Source organism: Vipera ursinii (assembly GCF_947247035.1).
Source record: "Vipera ursinii genome assembly, chromosome: 17".
NCBI classification, from domain to species: domain Eukaryota; kingdom Metazoa; phylum Chordata; class Lepidosauria; order Squamata; family Viperidae; genus Vipera; species Vipera ursinii.
The window spans coordinates 8283521-8306574 of NC_139530.1; positions in this window are offsets into that span (position 1 = coordinate 8283521).

Here is a 23054-nt window from a genome sequence, read left to right on the forward strand (position 1 = left end):
TTCATGCTGTAAGCAGTTTTTCCTAACAAATGCAAGATATAACATGGGCTATCTCCGCAAGGAAACATGAGATCTGCAAAAGTTATGTTTTTTTGTTCTTCGGGGAGGATGGGGAACATGAATATGTGTTTGTTTTTCGAATTTGACCTCTATCTGAAATGAGCACTTTTCATGCTCTAAGCAGTTTTTCCTAACAAATGCAAGATATAACATCGGCTATCTCCGCAAGGAAACATCAGATCTGCACAACTCATGGTTTTTTGGTCTTCGGGGAGGATGGAGAACATGAATATGTGATTGTTTTTCGAATTTGAGCTCTTTCTGCAATGGGCACTTTTCATACTATAAGCAGTTTTTCCTAACAAATGCAAGATATAACATGGGCTATCTCCGCAAGGAAACATGAGATCTGCAAAAGTTATGTTTTTTTGTTCTTCGGGGAGGATGGGGAACATGAATATGTGTTTGTTTTTCGAATTTGACCTCTATCTGAAATGAGCACTTTTCATGCTCTAAGCAGTTTTTCCTAACAAATGCAAGATATAACATCGGCTATCTCCGCAAGGAAACATCAGATCTGCACAACTCATGGTTTTTTGGTCTTCGGGGAGGATGGAGAACATGAATATGTGATTGTTTTTCGAATTTGAGCTCTTTCTGCAATGGGCACTTTTCATACTATAAGCAGTTTTTCCTAACAAATGCAAGATATAACATGGGCTATCTCCGCAAGGAAACATGAGATCTGCAAACGTTATGGTTTTTTGGTCTTCGGGGAGGATGGGGAACATGAATATGTTTTTGTTTTTCGAATTTGAGCTCTTTCTGCAATGGGCACTTTTCATGCTATAAGCACTTTTTCCTAACAAATGCAAGATATAACATTGGCTATCTCCGCAAGGAAACATCAGATCTGCACAACTCATGGTTTTTTGGTCTTCGGGGAGGCGGGGGAACATGAAAATGTGTTTGTTTTTCGAATTTGACCTCTATCTGAAATGGGCACTTTTCATGCTGTAAGCAGTTTTTCCTAACAAATGCAAGATATAACATGGGCTATCTCCGCAAGGAAACATGAGATCTGCAAAAGTTATGTTTTTTGGTCTTCGGGGAGGATGGGGAACATGAATATGTGTTTCTTTTTCGAATTTGAGCTCTTTCTGCAATGGGCACTTTTCATACTATAAGCAGTTTTTCCTAACAAATGCAAGATATAACATGGGCTATCTCCGCAAGGAAACATGAGATCTGCAAACGTTATGGTTGTTTGGTCTTCGGGGAGGATGGGGAACATGAATATGTTTTTGTTTTTCGAATTTGAGCTCTTTCTGCAATGGGCACTTTTCATGCTATAAGCACTTTTTCCTAACAAATGCAAGATATAACATTGGCTATCTCCGCCAGGAAACATCAGATCTGCACAACTCATGGTTTTTTGGTCTTTGGGGAGGCGGGGGAACATGAAAATGTGTTTGTTTTTCGAATTTGACCTCTATCTGAAATGATCACTTTTCATGCTATAAGCAGTTTTTCCTAACAAATGCAAGATATAACATGGGCTATCTCCGCAAGGAAACATGAGATCTGCAAACGTTATGGGTTTTTGGTCTTCGGGGAGGATGGGGAACATGAATATGTTTTTGTTTTTCGAATTTGAGCTCTTTCTGCAATGGGCACTTTTCATGCTATAAGCACTTTTTCCTAACAAATGCAAGATATAACATTGGCTATCTCCGCAAGGAAACATCAGATCTGCACAACTCATGGTTTTTTGGTCTTCGGGGAGGCGGGGGAACATGAAAATGTGTTTGTTTTTCGAATTTGACCTCTATCTGAAATGGGCACTTTTCATGCTGTAAGCAGTTTTTCCTAACAAATGCAAGATATACCATGGGCTATCTCCGCAAGGAAACATGAGATCTGCAAAAGTTATGTTTTTTTGTTCTTCGGGGAGGATGGGGAACATGAATATGTGTTTGTTTTTCGAATTTGACCTCTATCTGAAATGAGCACTTTTCATGCTCTAAGCAGTTTTTCCTAACAAATGCAAGATATAACATCGGCTATCTCCGCAAGGAAACATCAGATCTGCTCAACCCATGGTTTTTTGGTCTTCGGGGAGGAGGGGGAACATGAATATGTGTTTCTTTTTCGAATTTGAGCTCTTTCTGCAATGGGCACTTTTCATACTATAAGCAGTTTTTCCTAACAAATGCAAGATATAACATGGGCTATCTCCGCAAGGAACATGAGATCTGCAAACGTTATGGTTTTTTGGTCTTCGGGGAGGATGGGGAACATGAATATGTTTTTGTTTTTCGAATTTGAGCTCTTTCTGCAATGGGCACTTTTCATGCTATAAGCACTTTTTCCTAACAAATGCAAGATATAACATCGGCTATCTCCGCAAGGAAACATCAGATCTGCACAACTCATGGTTTTTTGGTCTTCGGGGAGGATGGAGAACATGAATATGTGATTGTTTTTCGAATTTGAGCTCTTTCTGCAATGGGCACTTTTCATACTATAAGCAGTTTTTCCTAACAAATGCAAGATATAACATGGGCTATCTCCGCAAGGAAACATGAGATCTGCAAACTTTATGGTTTTTTGGTCTTCGGGGAGGATGGGGAACATGAATATGTTTTTGTTTTTCGAATTTGAGCTCTTTCTGCAATGGGCACTTTTCATGCTATAAGCACTTTTTCCTAACAAATGCAAGATATAACATTGGCTATCTCCGCAAGGAAACATCAGATCTGCACAACTCATGGTTTTTTGGTCTTCAGGGAGGCGGGGGAACATGAAAATGTTTTTGTTTTTCGAATTTGACCTCTATCTGAAATGGGCACTTTTCATGCTATAAGCAGTTTTTCCTAACAAATGCAAGATATAACATGGGCTATCTCCGCAAGGAAACATGAGATCTGCAAAAGTTATGTTTTTTTGTTCTTCGGGGAGGATGGGGAACATGAATATGTGTTTGTTTTTCAAATTTGACCTCTATCTGAAATGAGCACTTTTCATGCTCTAAGCAGTTTTTCCTAACAAATGCAAGATATAACATTGGCTATCTCCGCAAGGAAACATCAGATCTGCACAACTCATGGTTTTTTGGTCTTCGAGGAGGATGGGGAACATGAATATTTGATTGTTTTTCGAATTTGAGCTCTTTCTGTAATGGGCACTTTTCATACTATAAGCAGTTTTTCCTAACAAATGTAAGATATAACATGGGCTATCTCCGCAAGGAAACATGAGATCTGCAAACGTTATGGTTGTTTGGTCTTCGGGGAGGATGGGGAACATGAATATGTTTTTGTTTTTCGAATTTGAGCTCTTTCTGCAATGGGCACTTTTCATGCTATAAGCACTTTTTCCTAACAAATGCAAGATATAACATTGGCTATCTCCGCAAGGAAACATCAGATCTGCACAACTCATGGTTTTTTGGTCTTCAGGGAGGCGGGGGAACATGAAAATGTGTTTGTTTTTCGAATTTGACCTCTATCTGAAATGGGCACTTTTCATGCTATAAGCAGTTTTTCCTAACAAATGCAAGATATAACATGGGCTATCTCCGCAAGGAAACATGAGATCTGCAAAAGTTATGTTTTTTTGTTCTTCGGGGAGGATGGGGAACATGAATATGTGTTTGTTTTTCAAATTTGACCTCTATCTGAAATGAGCACTTTTCATGCTCTAAGCAGTTTTTCCTAACAAATGCAAGATATAACATTGGCTATCTCCGCAAGGAAACATCAGATCTGCACAACTCATGGTTTTTTGGTCTTCGAGGAGGATGGGGAACATGAATATGTGATTGTTTTTCGAATTTGAGCTCTTTCTGTAATGGGCACTTTTCATACTATAAGCAGTTTTTCCTAACAAATGCAAGATATAACATGGGCTATCTCCGCAAGGAAACATGAGATCTGCAAACGTTATGGTTGTTTGGTCTTCGGGGAGGATGGGGAACATGAATATGTTTTTGTTTTTCGAATTTGAGCTCTTTCTGCAATGGGCACTTTTCATGCTATAAGCACTTTTTCCTAACAAATGCAAGATATAACATTGGCTATCTCCGCCAGGAAACATCAGATCTGCACAACTCATGGTTTTTTGGTCTTTGGGGAGGTGGGGGAACATGAAAATGTGTTTGTTTTTCGAATTTGACCTCTATCTGAAATGATCAGTTTTCATGCTATAAGCAGTTTTTCCTAACAAATGCAACATATAACATGGGCTATCTCCGCAAGGAAACATGAGATCTGCAAACGTTATGGTTTTTTGGTCTTCGGGGAGGATGGGGAACATGAATATGTTTTTGTTTTTCGAATTTGAGCTCTTTCTGCAATGGGCACTTTTCATGCTATAAGCACTTTTTCCTAACAAATGCAAGATATAACATTGGCTATCTCCGCAAGGAAACATCAGATCTGCACAACTCATGGTTTTTTGGTCTTCGGGGAGGCGGGGGAACATGAAAATGTGTTTGTTTTTCGAATTTGAGCTCTTTCTGCAATGGGCACTTTTCATACTATAAGCAGTTTTTCCTAACAAATGCAAGATATAACATGGGCTATCTCCGCAAGGAAACATGAGATCTGCAAACGTTATGGTTTTTTGTTCTTCGGGGAGGATGGGGAACATGAATATGTGTTTGTTTTTCGAATTTGACCTCTATCTGAAATGAGCACTTTTCATGCTCTAAGCAGTTTTTCCTAACAAATGCAAGATATAACATTGGCTATCTCCGCAAGGAAACATCAGATCTGCACAACTCATGGTTTTTTGGTCTTCGGGGAGGATGGGGAACATGAATATGTGACTGTTTTTCGAATTTGAGCTCTTTCTGCAATGGGCACTTTTCATACTATAAGCAGTTTTTCCTAACAAATGCAAGATATAACATGGGCTATCTCCGCAAGGAAACATGAGATCTGCAACAGTTATGGTTTTTTGTTGTTCGGGGAGGATGGGGAACATGAATATGTGTTTGTTTTTCGAATTTGACCTCTATCTGAAATGAGCACTTTTCATGCTCTAAGCAGTTTTTCCTAACAAATGCAAGATATAACATTGGCTATCTCCGCAAGGAAACATCAGATCTGCACAACTCATGGTTTTTTGGTCTTCGGGGAGGAGGGGGAACATGAATATGTGATTGTTTTTCGAATTTGAGCTTTTTCTGCAATGGGCACTTTTCGTGCTATAAGCAGTTTTTCCTAACAAATGCAAGATATAACATGGGCTATCTCCGCAAGGAAACATGAGATCTGCAAAAGTTATGTTTTTTTGTTCTTCGGGGAGGATGGGGAACATGAATATGTGTTTGTTTTTCGAATTTGACCTCTATCTGAAATGAGCACTTTTCATGCTCTAAGCAGTTTTTCCTAACAAATGCAAGATATAACATTGGCTATCTCCGCAAGGAAACATGAGATCTGCAAACGTTATGGTTTTTTGGTCTTCGGGGAGGATGGGGAACATGAATATGTTTTTGTTTTTCGAATTTGAGCTCTTTCTGCAATGGGCACTTTTCATGCTATAAGCAGTTTTTCCTAACAAATGCAAGATATAACATTGGCTATCTCCGCAAGGAAACATCAGATCTGCAGAACTCATGGTTTTTTGGTCTTCGGGGAGGAGGGGGAACATGAATATGTGATTGTTTTTCGAATTTGAGCTCTTTCTGCAATGGGCACTTTTCATGCTATAAGCAGTTTTTCCTAACAAATGCAAGATATAACATTGGCTATCTCCGCAAGGAAACATCAGATCTGCACAACTCATGGTTTTTTGGTCTTCGGGGAGGTGGGGGAACATAAAAATGTGTTTGTTTTTCGAATTTGAGCTCTTTCTGCAATGGGCACTTTTCATGCTATAAGCAGTTTTTCCTAACAAATGCAAGATATAACATTGGCTATCTCCGCAAGGAAACATCAGATCTGCACAACTCATGGTTTTTTGGTCTTCGGGGAGGTGGGGGAACATGAAAATGTGTTTGTTTTTCGAATTTGACCTCTATCTGAAATGGGCACTTTTCATGCTATAAGCAGATTTTCCTTACAAATGCAAGATATAACATTGGCTATCTCCGCAAGGAAACATGAGATCTGCAAACGTTATGGTTTTTTGGTCTTCGGGGAGGATGGGGAACATGAATATGTTTTTGTTTTTCGAATTTGAGCTCTTTCTGCAATGGGCACTTTTCATGCTATAAGCACTTTTTCCTAACAAATGCAAGATATAACATTGGCTATCTCCGCAAGGAAACATCAGATCTGCACAACTCATGGTTTTTTGGTCTTCGGGGAGGCGGGGGAACATGAAAATGTGTTTGTTTTTCGAATTTGACCTCTATCTGAAATGGGCACTTTTCATGCTGTAAGCAGTTTTTCCTAACAAATGCAAGATATAACATTGGCTATCTCCGCAAGGAAACATCAGATCTGCACAACTCATGGTTTTTTGGTCTTCGAGGAGGATGGGGAACATGAATATGTGATTGTTTTTCGAATTTGAGCTCTTTCTGTAATGGGCACTTTTCATACTATAAGCAGTTTTCCTAACAAATGCAAGATATAACATGGGCTATCTCCGCAAGGAAACATGAGATCTGCAAACGTTATGGTTGTTTGGTCTTCGGGGAGGATGGGGAACATGAATATGTTTTTGTTTTTCGAATTTGAGCGCTTTCTGCAATGGGCACTTTTCATGCTATAAGCACTTTTTCCTAACAAATGCAAGATATAACATTGGCTATCTCCGCAAGGAAACATCAGATCTGCACAACTCATGGTTTTTTGGTCTTCGGGGAGGCGGGGGAACATGAAAATGTGTTTGTTTTTCGAATTTGACCTCTATCTGAAATGGGCACTTTTCATGCTGTAAGCAGTTTTTCCTAACAAATGCAAGATATAACATTGGCTATCTCCGCAAGGAAACATCAGATCTGCACAACTCATGGTTTTTTGGTCTTCGAGGAGGATGGGGAACATGAATATGTGATTGTTTTTCGAATTTGAGCTCTTTCTGTAATGGGCACTTTTCATACTATAAGCAGTTTTTCCTAACAAATGCAAGATATAACATGGGCTATCTCCGCAAGGAAACATGAGATCTGCAAACGTTATGGTTGTTTGGTCTTCGGGGAGGATGGGGAACATGAATATGTTTTTGTTTTTCGAATTTGAGCTCTTTCTGCAATGGGCACTTTTCATGCTATAAGCACTTTTTCCTAACAAATGCAAGATATAACATTGGCTATCTCCGCCAGGAAACATCAGATCTGCACAACTCATGGTTTTTTGGTCTTTGGGGAGGCGGGGGAACATGAAAATGTGTTTGTTTTTCGAATTTGACCTCTATCTGAAATGATCACTTTTCATGCTATAAGCAGTTTTTCCTAATAAATGCAAGATATAACATGGGCTATCTCCGCAAGGAAACATGAGATCTGCAAACGTTATGGTTTTTTGGTCTTCGGGGAGGATGGGGAACATGAATATGTTTTTGTTTTTCGAATTTGAGCTCTTTCTGCAATGGGCACTTTTCATGCTATAAGCACTTTTTCCTAACAAATGCAAGATATAACATTGGCTATCTCCGCAAGGAAACATCAGATCTGCACAACTCATGGTTTTTTGGTCTTCGGGGAGGCGGGGGAACATGAAAATGTGTTTGTTTTTCGAATTTGACCTCTATCTGAAATGGGCACTTTTCATGCTGAAAGCAGTTTTTCCTAACAAATGCAAGATATAACATGGGCTATCTCCGCAAGGAAACATGAGATCTGCAAAAGTTATGTTTTTTTGTTCTTCGGGGAGGATGGGGAACATGAATATGTGTTTGTTTTTCGAATTTGACCTCTATCTGAAATGAGCACTTTTCATGCTCTAAGCAGTTTTTCCTAACAAATGCAAGATATAACATCGGCTATCTCCGCAAGGAAACATCAGATCTGCACAACTCATGGTTTTTTGGTCTTCGGGGAGGATGGAGAACATGAATATGTGATTGTTTTTCGAATTTGAGCTCTTTCTGCAATGGGCACTTTTCATACTATAAGCAGTTTTTCCTAACAAATGCAAGATATAACATGGGCTATCTCCGCAAGGAAACATGAGATCTGCAAACGTTATGGTTTTTTGGTCTTCGGGGAGGATGGGGAACATGAATATGTTTTTGTTTTTCGAATTTGAGCTCTTTCTGCAATGGGCACTTTTCATGCTATAAGCACTTTTTCCTAACAAATGCAAGATATAACATTGGCTATCTCCGCAAGGAAACATCAGATCTGCACAACTCATGGTTTTTTGGTCTTCGGGGAGGCGGGGGAACATGAAAATGTGTTTGTTTTTCGAATTTGAGCTCTTTCTGTAATGGGCACTTTTCATACTATAAGCAGTTTTTCCTAACAAATGCAAGATATAACATGGGCTATCTCCGCAAGGAAACATGAGATCTGCAAACGTTATGGTTGTTTGTTCTTCGGGGAGGATGGGGAACATGAATATGTGTTTGTTTTTCGAATTTGACCTCTATCTGAAATGAGCACTTTTCATGCTCTAAGCAGTTTTTCCTAACAAATGCAAGATATAACATCGGCTATCTCCGCAAGGAAACATCAGATCTGCTCAACCCATGGTTTTTTGGTCTTCGGGGAGGAGGGGGAACATGAATATGTGTTTCTTTTTCGAATTTGAGCTCTTTCTGCAATGGGCACTTTTCATACTATAAGCAGTTTTTCCTAACAAATGCAAGATATAACATGGGCTATCTCCGCAAGGAAACATGAGATCTGCAAACGTTATGGTTTTTTCGTCTTCGGGGAGGATGGGGAACATGAATATGTTTTTGTTTTTCGAATTTGAGCTCTTTCTGCAATGGGCACTTTTCATGCTATAAGCACTTTTTCCTAACAAATGCAAGATATAACATCGGCTATCTCCGCAAGGAAACATCAGATCTGCACAACTCATGATTTTTTGGTCTTCGGGGAGGATGGAGAACATGAATATGTGATTGTTTTTCGAATTTGAGCTCTTTCTGCAATGGGCACTTTTCATACTATAAGCAGTTTTTCCTAACAAATGCAAGATATAACATGGGCTATCTCCGCAAGGAAACATGAGATCTGTAAACTTTATGGTTTTTTGGTCTTCGGGGAGGATGGGGAACATGAATATGTTTTTGTTTTTCGAATTTGAGCTCTTTCTGCAATGGGCACTTTTCATGCTATAAGCACTTTTTCCTAACAAATGCAAGATATAACATTGGCTATCTCCGCAAGGAAACATCAGATCTGCACAACTCATGGTTTTTTGGTCTTCAGGGAGGCGGGGGAACATGAAAATGTGTTTGTTTTTCGAATTTGACCTCTATCTGAAATGGGCACTTTTCATGCTATAAGCAGTTTTTCCTAACAAATGCAAGATATAACATGGGCTATCTCCGCAAGGAAACATGAGATCTGCAAAAGTTATGTTTTTTTGTTCTTCGGGGAGGATGGGAACATGAATATGTGTTTGTTTTTCAAATTTGACCTCTATCTGAAATGAGCACTTTTCATGCTCTAAGCAGTTTTTCCTAACAAATGCAAGATATAACATTGGCTATCTCCGCAAGGAAACATCAGATCTGCACAACTCATGGTTTTTTGGTCTTCGAGGAGGATGGGGAACATGAATATGTGATTGTTTTTCGAATTTGAGCTCTTTCTGTAATGGGCACTTTTCATACTATAAGCAGTTTTTCCTAACAAATGCAAGATATAACATGGGCTATCTCCGCAAGGAAACATGAGATCTGCAAACGTTATGGTTGTTTGGTCTTCAGGGAGGATGGGGAACATGAATATGTTTTTGTTTTTCGAATTTGAGCTCTTTCTGCAATGGGCACTTTTCATGCTATAAGCACTTTTTCCTAACAAATGCAAGATATAACATTGGCTATCTCCGCCAGGAAACATTAGATCTGCACAACCCATGGTTTTTTGGTCTTTGGGGAGGCGGGGGAACATGAAAATGTGTTTGTTTTTCGAGTTTGACCTCTATCTGAAATGATCAGTTTTCATGCTATTAGCAGTTTTTCCTAACAAATGCAACATATAACATGGGCTATCTCCGCAAGGAAACATGAGATCTGCAAACGTTATGGTTGTTTGGTCTTCGGGGAGGATGGGGAACATGAATATGTTTTTGTTTTTCGAATTTGAGCTCTTTCTGCAATGGGCACTTTTCATGCTATAAGCACTTTTTCCTAACAAATGCAAGATATAACATCGGCTATCTCCGCAAGGAAACATCAGATCTGCACAACTCATGGTTTTTTGGTCTTCGGGGAGGCGGGGGAACATGAAAATGTGTTTGTTTTTCGAATTTGAGCTCTTTCTGCAATGGGCACTTTTCATACTATAAGCAGTTTTTCCTAACAAATGCAAGATATAACATGGGCTATCTCCGCAAGGAAACATGAGATCTGCAAACGTTATGGTTTTTTGTTCTTCGGGGAGGATGGGGAACATGAATATGTGTTTGTTTTTCGAATTTGACCTCTATCTGAAATGAGCACTTTTCATGCTCTAAGCAGTTTTTCCTAACAAATGCAAGATATAACATTGGCTATCTCCGCAAGGAAACATCAGATCTGCACAACTCATGGTTTTTTGGTCTTCGGGGAGGATGGGGAACATGAATATGTGACTGTTTTTCGAATTTGAGCTCTTTCTGCAATGGGCACTTTTCATACTATAAGCAGTTTTTCCTAACAAATGCAAGATATAACATGGGCTATCTCCGCAAGGAAACATGAGATCTGCAACAGTTATGGTTTTTTGTTGTTCGGGGAGGATGGGGAACATGAATATGTGTTTGTTTTTCGAATTTGACCTCTATCTGAAATGAGCACTTTTCATGCTCTAAGCAGTTTTTCCTAACAAATGCAAGATATAACATTGGCTATCTCCGCAAGGAAACATCAGATCTGCACAACTCATGGTTTTTTGGTCTTCGGGGAGGAGGGGGAACATGAATATGTGATTGTTTTTCGAATTTGAGCTCTTTCTGTAATGGGCACTTTTCATACTATAAGCAGTTTTTCCTAACAAATGCAAGATATAACATGGGCTATCTCCGCAAGGAAACATGAGATCTGCAAACGTTATGGTTGTTTGGTCTTCAGGGAGGATGGGGAACATGAATATGTTTTTGTTTTTCGAATTTGAGCTCTTTCTGCAATGGGCACTTTTCATGCTATAAGCACTTTTTCCTAACAAATGCAAGATATAACATTGGCTATCTCCGCCAGGAAACATCAGATCTGCACAACTCATGGTTTTTTGGTCTTTGGGGAGGCGGGGGAACATGAAAATGTGTTTGTTTTTCGAGTTTGACCTCTATCTGAAATGATCAGTTTTCATGCTATTAGCAGTTTTTCCTAACAAATGCAACATATAACATGGGCTATCTCCGCAAGGAAACATGAGATCTGCAAACGTTATGGTTGTTTGGTCTTCGGGGAGGATGGGGAACATGAATATGTTTTTGTTTTTCGAATTTGAGCTCTTTCTGCAATGGGCACTTTTCATGCTATAAGCACTTTTTCCTAACAAATGCAAGATATAACATTGGCTATCTCCGCAAGGAAACATCAGATCTGCACAACTCATGGTTTTTTGGTCTTCGGGGAGGCGGGGGAACATGAAAATGTGTTTGTTTTTCGAATTTGAGCTCTTTCTGCAATGGGCACTTTTCATACTATAAGCAGTTTTTCCTAACAAATGCAAGATATAACATGGGCTATCTCCGCAAGGAAACATGAGATCTGCAAATGTTATGGTTTTTTGTTCTTCGGGGAGGATGGGGAACATGAATATGTGTTTGTTTTTCGAATTTGACCTCTATCTGAAATGAGCACTTTTCATGCTCTAAGCAGTTTTTCCTAACAAATGCAAGATATAACATTGGCTATCTCCGCAAGGAAACATCAGATCTGCACAACTCATGGTTTTTTGGTCTTCGGGGAGGATGGGGAACATGAAAATGTGTTTGTTTTTCGAATTTGAGCTCTTTCTGCAATGGGCACTTTTCATACTATAAGCAGTTTTTCCTAACAAATGCAAGATATAACATGGGCTATCTCCGCAAGGAAACATGAGATCTGCAAATGTTATGGTTTTTTGTTCTTCGGGGAGGATGGGGAACATGAATATGTGTTTGTTTTTCGAATTTGACCTCTATCTGAAATGAGCACTTTTCATGCTCTAAGCAGTTTTTCCTAACAAATGCAAGATATAACATTGGCTATCTCCGCAAGGAAACATCAGATCTGCACAACTCATGGTTTTTTGGTCTTCGGGGAGGATGGGGAACATGAATATGTGACTGTTTTTCGAATTTGAGCTCTTTCTGCAATGGGCACTTTTCATACTATAAGCAGTTTTTCCTAACAAATGCAAGATATAACATGGGCTATCTCCGCAAGGAAACATGAGATCTGCAACAGTTATGGTTTTTTGTTGTTCGGGGAGGATGGGGAACATGAATATGTGTTTGTTTTTCGAATTTGACCTCTATCTGAAATGAGCACTTTTCATGCTCTAAGCAGTTTTTCCTAACAAATGCAAGATATAACATTGGCTATCTCCGCAAGGAAACATCAGATCTGCACAACTCATGGTTTTTTGGTCTTCGGGGAGGAGGGGGAACATGAATATGTGATTGTTTTTCGAATTTGAGCTTTTTCTGCAATGGGCACTTTTCGTGCTATAAGCAGTTTTTCCTAACAAATGCAAGATATAACATGGGCTATCTCCGCAAGGAAACATGAGATCTGCAAAAGTTATGTTTTTTTGTTCTTCGGGGAGGATGGGGAACATGAATATGTGTTTGTTTTTCGAATTTGACCTCTATCTGAAATGAGCACTTTTCATGCTCTAAGCAGTTTTTCCTAACAAATGCAAGATATAACATTGGCTATCTCCGCAAGGAAACATGAGATCTGCAAACGTTATGGTTTTTTGGTCTTCGGGGAGGATGGGGAACATGAATATGTTTTTGTTTTTCGAATTTGAGCTCTTTCTGCAATGGGCACTTTTCATGCTATAAGCAGTTTTTCCTAACAAATGCAAGATATAACATTGGCTATCTCCGCAAGGAAACATCAGATCTGCAGAACTCATGGTTTTTTGGTCTTCGGGGAGGAGGGGGAACATGAATATGTGATTGTTTTTCGAATTTGAGCTCTTTCTGCAATGGGCACTTTTCATGCTATAAGCAGTTTTTCCTAACAAATGCAAGATATAACATTGGCTATCTCCGCAAGGAAACATCAGATCTGCACAACTCATGGTTTTTTGGTCTTCGGGGAGGTGGGGGAACATAAAAATGTGTTTGTTTTTCGAATTTGAGCTCTTTCTGCAATGGGCACTTTTCATGCTATAAGCAGTTTTTCCTAACAAATGCAAGATATAACATTGGCTATCTCCGCAAGGAAACATCAGATCTGCACAACTCATGGTTTTTTGGTCTTCGGGGAGGTGGGGGAACATGAATATGTGTTTGTTTTTCGAATTTGACCTCTATCTGAAATGGGCACTTTTCATGCTATAAGCAGATTTTCCTTACAAATGCAAGATATAACATGGGCTATCTCCGCAAGGAAACATGAGATCTGCAAAAGTTATGTTTTTTTGTTCTTCGGGGAGGATGGGGAACATGAATATGTTTTTGTTTTTCGAATTTGAGCTCTTTCTGCAATGGGCACTTTTCATGCTATAAGCACTTTTTCCTAACAAATGCAAGATATAACATCGGCTATCTCCGCAAGGAAACATCAGATCTGCACAACTCATGATTTTTTGGTCTTCGGGGAGGATGGAGAACATGAATATGTGATTGTTTTTCGAATTTGAGCTCTTTCTGCAATGGGCACTTTTCATACTATAAGCAGTTTTTCCTAACAAATGCAAGATATAACATGGGCTATCTCCGCAAGGAAACATGAGATCTGCAAACTTTATGGTTTTTTGGTCTTCGGGGAGGATGGGGAACATGAATATGTTTTTGTTTTTCGAATTTGAGCTCTTTCTGCAATGGGCACTTTTCATGCTATAAGCACTTTTTCCTAACAAATGCAAGATATAACATTGGCTATCTCCGCAAGGAAACATCAGATCTGCACAACTCATGGTTTTTTGGTCTTCAGGGAGGCGGGGGAACATGAAAATGTGTTTGTTTTTCGAATTTGACCTCTATCTGAAATGGGCACTTTTCATGCTATAAGCAGTTTTTCCTAACAAATGCAAGATATAACATGGGCTATCTCCGCAAGGAAACATGAGATCTGCAAAAGTTATGTTTTTTTGTTCTTCGGGGAGGATGGGAACATGAATATGTGTTTGTTTTTCAAATTTGACCTCTATCTGAAATGAGCACTTTTCATGCTCTAAGCAGTTTTTCCTAACAAATGCAAGATATAACATTGGCTATCTCCGCAAGGAAACATCAGATCTGCACAACTCATGGTTTTTTGGTCTTCGAGGAGGATGGGGAACATGAATATGTGATTGTTTTTCGAATTTGAGCTCTTTCTGTAATGGGCACTTTTCATACTATAAGCAGTTTTTCCTAACAAATGCAAGATATAACATGGGCTATCTCCGCAAGGAAACATGAGATCTGCAAACGTTATGGTTGTTTGGTCTTCAGGGAGGATGGGGAACATGAATATGTTTTTGTTTTTCGAATTTGAGCTCTTTCTGCAATGGGCACTTTTCATGCTATAAGCACTTTTTCCTAACAAATGCAAGATATAACATTGGCTATCTCCGCCAGGAAACATCAGATCTGCACAACTCATGGTTTTTTGGTCTTTGGGGAGGCGGGGGAACATGAAAATGTGTTTGTTTTTCGAGTTTGACCTCTATCTGAAATGATCAGTTTTCATGCTATTAGCAGTTTTTCCTAACAAATGCAACATATAACATGGGCTATCTCCGCAAGGAAACATGAGATCTGCAAACGTTATGGTTTTTTGGTCTTTGGGGAGGATGGGGAACATGAATATGTTTTTGTTTTTCGAATTTGAGCTCTTTCTGCAATGGGCACTTTTCATGCTATAAGCACTTTTTCCTAACAAATGCAAGATATAACATTGGCTATCTCCGCAAGGAAACATCAGATCTGCACAACTCATGGTTTTTTGGTCTTCGGGGAGGCGGGGGAACATGAAAATGTGTTTGTTTTTCGAATTTGAGCTCTTTCTGCAATGGGCACTTTTCATACTATAAGCAGTTTTTCCTAACAAATGCAAGATATAACATGGGCTATCTCCGCAAGGAAACATGAGATCTGCAAACGTTATGGTTTTTTGTTCTTCGGGGAGGATGGGGAACATGAATATGTGTTTGTTTTTCGAATTTGACCTCTATCTGAAATGAGCACTTTTCATGCTCTAAGCAGTTTTTCCTAACAAATGCAAGATATAACATTGGCTATCTCCGCAAGGAAACATCAGATCTGCACAACTCATGGTTTTTTGGTCTTCGGGGAGGATGGGGAACATGAATATGTGATTGTTTTTCGAATTTGAGCTCTTTCTGCAATGGGCACTTTTCATACTATAAGCAGTTTTTCCTAACTAATGCAAGATATAACATGGGCTATCTCCGCAAGGAAACATGAGATCTGCAACAGTTATGGTTTTTTGTTGTTCGGGGAGGATGGGGAACATGAATATGTGTTTGTTTTTCGAATTTGACCTCTATCTGAAATGAGCACTTTTCATGCTCTAAGCAGTTTTTCCTAACAAATGCAAGATATAACATTGGCTATCTCCGCAAGGAAACATCAGATCTGCACAACTCATGGTTTTTTGGTCTTCGGGGAGGATGGGGAACATGAATATGTGATTGTTTTTCGAATTTGAGCTTTTTCTGCAATGGGCACTTTTCGTGCTATAAGCAGTTTTTCCTAACAAATGCAAGATATAACATGGGCTATCTCCGCAAGGAAACATGAGATCTGCAAAAGTTATGTTTTTTTGTTCTTCGGGGAGGATGGGGAACATGAATATGTGTTTGTTTTTCGAATTTGACCTCTATCTGAAATGAGCACTTTTCATGCTCTAAGCAGTTTTTCCTAACAAATGCAAGATATAACATTGGCTATCTCCGCAAGGAAACATGAGATCTGCAAACGTTATGGTTTTTTGGTCTTCGGGGAGGATGGGGAACATGAATATGTTTTTGTTTTTCGAATTTGAGCTCTTTCTGCAATGGGCACTTTTCATGCTATAAGCAGTTTTTCCTAACAAATGCAAGATATAACATTGGCTATCTCCGCAAGGAAACATCAGATCTGCACAACTCATGGTTTTTTGGTCTTCGGGGAGGTGGGGGAACATAAAAATGTGTTTGTTTTTCGAATTTGAGCTCTTTCTGCAATGGGCACTTTTCATGCTATAAGCAGTTTTTCCTAACAAATGCAAGATATAACATTGGCTATCTCCGCAAGGAAACATCAGATCTGCACAACTCATGGTTTTTTGGTCTTCGGGGAGGTGAGGGAACATGAAAATGTGTTTGTTTTTCGAATTTGACCTCTATCTGAAATGGGCACTTTTCATGCTATAAGCAGATTTTCCTTACAAATGCAAGATATAACATGGGCTATCTCCGCAAGGAAACATGAGATCTGCAAAAGTTATGTTTTTTTGCTCTTCGGGGAGGATGGGGAACATGAATATGTGTTTGTTTTTCGAATTTGACCTCTATCTGAAATGAGCACTTTTCATGCTCTAAGCAGTTTTTCCTAACAAATGCAAGATATAACATTGGCTATCTCCGCAAGGAAACATGAGATCTGCAAACGTTATGGTTTTTTGGTCTTCGGGGAGGATGGGGAACATGAATATGTTTTTGTTTTTCGAATTTGAGCTCTTTCTGCAATGGGCACTTTTCATGCTATAAGCAGTTTTTCCTAACAAATGCAAGATATAACATTGGCTATCTCCGCATGGAAACATCAGATCTGCAGAACTCATGGTTTTTTGGTCTTCGGGGAGGATGGGGAACATGAATATGTGATTGTTTTTCGAATTTGAGCTCTTTCTGCAATGGGCACTTTTCATGCTATAAGCAGTTTTTCCTAACAAATGCAAGATATAACATTGGCTATCTCCGCAAGGAAACATCAGATCTGCACAACTCATGGTTTTTTGGTCTTCGGGGAGGTGGGGGAACATGAAAATGTGTTTGTTTTTCGAATTTTTATCTCTTTCTGCAATGGGCACTTTTCATGCTATAAGCAGTTTTTCCTAACAAATGCAAGTTATAACATTGGCTATCTCCGCAAGGAAACATCAGATCTGCACAACTCATGGTTTTTTGGTCTTCGGGGAGGTGGGGGAACATGAAAATGTGTTTGTTTTTCGAATTTTTATCTCTTTCTGCAATGGGCACTTTTCGTGCTATAAGCAGTTTTTCCTAACAAATGCAAGATATAACATTGGCTATCTCCGCAAGGAAACATGAGATCTGCAAACGTTATGGTTGTTTGGTCTTCGGGGAGGATGGGGAACATGAATATGTTTTTGTTTTTCGAATTTGAGCTCTTTCTGCAATGGGCACTTTTCATGCTATAAGCACTTTTTCCTAACAAATGCAAGATATAACATTGGCTATCTCCGCCAGGAAACATCAGATCTGCACAACTCATGGTTTTTTGGTCTTTGGGGAGGCGGGGGAACATGAAAATGTGTTTGTTTTTCGAATTTGACCTCTATCTGAAATGATCACTTTTCATGCTATAAGCAGTTTTTCCTAATAAATGCAAGATATAACATGGGCTATCTCCGCAAGGAAACATGAGATCTGCAAACGTTATGGTTGTTTGGTCTTCGGGGAGGATGGGGAACATGAATATGTTTTTGTTTTTCGAATTTGAGCGCTTTCTGCAATGGGCACTTTTCATGCTATAAGCACTTTTTCCTAACAAATGCAAGATATAACATTGGCTATCTCCGCAAGGAAACATCAGATCTGCACAACTCATGGTTTTTTGGTCTTCGGGGAGGCGGGGGAACATGAAAATGTGTTTGTTTTTCGAATTTGACCTCTATCTGAAATGGGCACTTTTCATGCTGTAAGCAGTTTTTCCTAACAAATGCAAGATATAACATGGGCTATCTCCGCAAGGAAACATGAGATCTGCAAAAGTTATGTTTTTTTGTTCTTCGGGGAGGATGGGGAACATGAATATGTGTTTGTTTTTCGAATTTGACCTCTATCTGAAATGAGCACTTTTCATGCTCTAAGCAGTTTTTCCTAACAAATGCAAGATATAACATCGGCTATCTCCGCAAGGAAACATCAGATCTGCACAACTCATGGTTTTTTGGTCTTCGGGGAGGCGGGGGAACATGAAAATGTGTTTGTTTTTCGAATTTGAGCTCTTTCTGTAATGGGCACTTTTCATACTATAAGCAGTTTTTCCTAACAAATGCAAGATATAACATGGGCTATCTCCGCAAGGAAACATGAGATCTGCAAACGTTATGGTTGTTTGTTCTTCGGGGAGGATGGGGAACATGAATATGTGTTTGTTTTTCGAATTTGACCTCTATCTGAAATGAGCACTTTTCATGCTCTAAGCAGTTTTTCCTAACAAATGCAAGATATAACATCGGCTATCTCCGCAAGGAAACATCAGATCTGCTCAACCCATGGTTTTTTGGTCTTCGGGGAGGAGGGGGAACATGAATATGTGTTTCTTTTTCGAATTTGAGCTCTTTCTGCAATGGGCACTTTTCATACTATAAGCAGTTTTTCCTAACAAATGCAAGATATAACATGGGCTATCTCCGCAAGGAAACATGAGATCTGCAAACGTTATGGTTTTTTGGTCTTCGGGGAGGATGGGGAACATGAATATGTTTTTGTTTTTCGAATTTGAGCTCTTTCTGCAATGGGCACTTTTCATGCTATAAGCACTTTTTCCTAACAAATGCAAGATATAACATCGGCTATCTCCGCAAGGAAACATCAGATCTGCACAACTCATGATTTTTTGGTCTTCGGGGAGGATGGAGAACATGAATATGTGATTGTTTTTCGAATTTGAGCTCTTTCTGCAATGGGCACTTTTCATACTATAAGCAGTTTTTCCTAACAAATGCAAGATATAACATGGGCTATCTCCGCAAGGAAACATGAGATCTGTAAACTTTATGGTTTTTTGGTCTTCGGGGAGGATGGGGAACATGAATATGTTTTTGTTTTTCGAATTTGAGCTCTTTCTGCAATGGGCACTTTTCATGCTATAAGCACTTTTTCCTAACAAATGCAAGATATAACATTGGCTATCTCCGCAAGGAAACATCAGATCTGCACAACTCATGGTTTTTTGGTCTTCAGGGAGGCGGGGGAACATGAAAATGTGTTTGTTTTTCGAATTTGACCTCTATCTGAAATGGGCACTTTTCATGCTATAAGCAGTTTTTCCTAACAAATGCAAGATATAACATGGGCTATCTCCGCAAGGAAACATGAGATCTGCAAAAGTTATGTTTTTTTGTTCTTCGGGGAGGATGGGAACATGAATATGTGTTTGTTTTTCAAATTTGACCTCTATCTGAAATGAGCACTTTTCATGCTCTAAGCAGTTTTTCCTAACAAATGCAAGATATAACATTGGCTATCTCCGCAAGGAAACATCAGATCTGCACAACTCATGGTTTTTTGGTCTTCGAGGAGGATGGGGAACATGAATATGTGATTGTTTTTCGAATTTGAGCTCTTTCTGTAATGGGCACTTTTCATACTATAAGCAGTTTTTCCTAACAAATGCAAGATATAACATGGGCTATCTCCGCAAGGAAACATGAGATCTGCAAACGTTATGGTTTTTTGTTCTTCGGGGAGGATGGGGAACATGAATATGTGTTTGTTTTTCGAATTTGACCTCTATCTGAAATGAGCACTTTTCATGCTCTAAGCAGTTTTTCCTAACAAATGCAAGATATAACATTGGCTATCTCCGCAAGGAAACATCAGATCTGCACAACTCATGGTTTTTTGGTCTTCGGGGAGGATGGGGAACATGAATATGTGACTGTTTTTCGAATTTGAGCTCTTTCTGCAATGGGCACTTTTCATACTATAAGCAGTTTTTCCTAACAAATGCAAGATATAACATGGGCTATCTCCGCAAGGAAACATGAGATCTGCAACAGTTATGGTTTTTTGTTGTTCGGGGAGGATGGGGAACATGAATATGTGTTTGTTTTTCGAATTTGACCTCTATCTGAAATGAGCACTTTTCATGCTCTAAGCAGTTTTTCCTAACAAATGCAAGATATAACATTGGCTATCTCCGCAAGGAAACATCAGATCTGCACAACTCATGGTTTTTTGGTCTTCGGGGAGGAGGGGGAACATGAATATGTGATTGTTTTTCGAATTTGAGCTCTTTCTGTAATGGGCACTTTTCATACTATAAGCAGTTTTTCCTAACAAATGCAAGATATAACATGGGCTATCTCCGCAAGGAAACATGAGATCTGCAAACGTTATGGTTGTTTGGTCTTCAGGGAGGATGGGGAACATGAATATGTTTTTGTTTTTCGAATTTGAGCTCTTTCTGCAATGGGCACTTTTCATGCTATAAGCACTTTTTCCTAACAAATGCAAGATATAACATTGGCTATCTCCGCCAGGAAACATCAGATCTGCACAACTCATGGTTTTTTGGTCTTCGGGGAGGCGGGGGAACATGAAAATGTGTTTGTTTTTCGAGTTTGACCTCTATCTGAAATGATCAGTTTTCATGCTATTAGCAGTTTTTCCTAACAAATGCAACATATAACATGGGCTATCTCCGCAAGGAAACATGAGATCTGCAAACGTTATGGTTGTTTGGTCTTCGGGGAGGATGGGGAACATGAATATGTTTTTGTTTTTCGAATTTGAGCTCTTTCTGCAATGGGCACTTTTCATGCTATAAGCACTTTTTCCTAACAAATGCAAGATATAACATTGGCTATCTCCGCAAGGAAACATCAGATCTGCACAACTCATGGTTTTTTGGTCTTCGGGGAGGCGGGGGAACATGAAAATGTGTTTGTTTTTCGAATTTGAGCTCTTTCTGCAATGGGCACTTTTCATACTATAAGCAGTTTTTCCTAACAAATGCAAGATATAACATGGGCTATCTCCGCAAGGAAACATGAGATCTGCAAACGTTATGGTTTTTTGTTCTTCGGGGAGGATGGGGAACATGAATATGTGTTTGTTTTTCGAATTTGACCTCTATCTGAAATGAGCACTTTTCATGCTCTAAGCAGTTTTTCCTAACAAATGCAAGATATAACATTGGCTATCTCCGCAAGGAAACATCAGATCTGCACAACTCATGGTTTTTTGGTCTTCGGGGAGGATGGGGAACATGAATATGTGACTGTTTTTCGAATTTGAGCTCTTTCTGCAATGGGCACTTTTCATACTATAAGCAGTTTTTCCTAACAAATGCAAGATATAACATGGGCTATCTCCGCAAGGAAACATGAGATCTGCAACAGTTATGGTTTTTTGTTGTTCGGGGAGGATGGGGAACATGAATATGTGTTTGTTTTTCGAATTTGACCTCTATCTGAAATGAGCACTTTTCATGCTCTAAGCAGTTTTTCCTAACAAATGCAAGATATAACATTGGCTATCTCCGCAAGGAAACATCAGATCTGCACAACTCATGGTTTTTTGGTCTTCGGGGAGGAGGGGGAACATGAATATGTGATTGTTTTTCGAATTTGAGCTTTTTCTGCAATGGGCACTTTTCGTGCTATAAGCAGTTTTTCCTAACAAATGCAAGATATAACATGGGCTATCTCCGCAAGGAAACATGAGATCTGCAAAAGTTATGTTTTTTTGTTCTTCGGGGAGGATGGGGAACATGAATATGTGTTTGTTTTTCGAATTTGACCTCTATCTGAAATGAGCACTTTTCATGCTCTAAGCAGTTTTTCCTAACAAATGCAAGATATAACATTGGCTATCTCCGCAAGGAAACATGAGATCTGCAAACGTTATGGTTTTTTGGTCTTCGGGGAGGATGGGGAACATGAATATGTTTTTGTTTTTCGAATTTGAGCTCTTTCTGCAATGGGCACTTTTCATGCTATAAGCAGTTTTTCCTAACAAATGCAAGATATAACATTGGCTATCTCCGCAAGGAAACATCAGATCTGCAGAACTCATGGTTTTTTGGTCTTCGGGGAGGAGGGGGAACATGAATATGTGATTGTTTTTCGAATTTGAGCTCTTTCTGCAATGGGCACTTTTCATGCTATAAGCAGTTTTTCCTAACAAATGCAAGATATAACATTGGCTATCTCCGCAAGGAAACATCAGATCTGCACAACTCATGGTTTTTTGGTCTTCGGGGAGGTGGGGGAACATAAAAATGTGTTTGTTTTTCGAATTTGAGCTCTTTCTGCAATGGGCACTTTTCATGCTATAAGCAGTTTTTCCTAACAAATGCAAGATATAACATTGGCTATCTCCGCAAGGAAACATCAGATCTGCACAACTCATGGTTTTTTGGTCTTCGGGGAGGTGGGGGAACATGAATATGTGTTTGTTTTTCGAATTTGACCTCTATCTGAAATGGGCACTTTTCATGCTATAAGCAGATTTTCCTTACAAATGCAAGATATAACATGGGCTATCTCCGCAAGGAAACATGAGATCTGCAAAAGTTATGTTTTTTTGTTCTTCGGGGAGGATGGGGAACATGAATATGTGTTTGTTTTTCGAATTTGACCTCTATCTGAAATGAGCACTTTTCATGCTCTAAGCAGTTTTTCCTAACAAATGCAAGATATAACATCGGCTATCTCCGCAAGGAAACATCAGATCTGCACAACTCATGGTTTTTTGGTCTTCGGGGAGGATGGAGAACATGAATATGTGATTGTTTTTCGAATTTGAGCTCTTTCTGCAATGGGCACTTTTCATACTATAAGCAGTTTTTCCTAACAAATGCAAGATATAA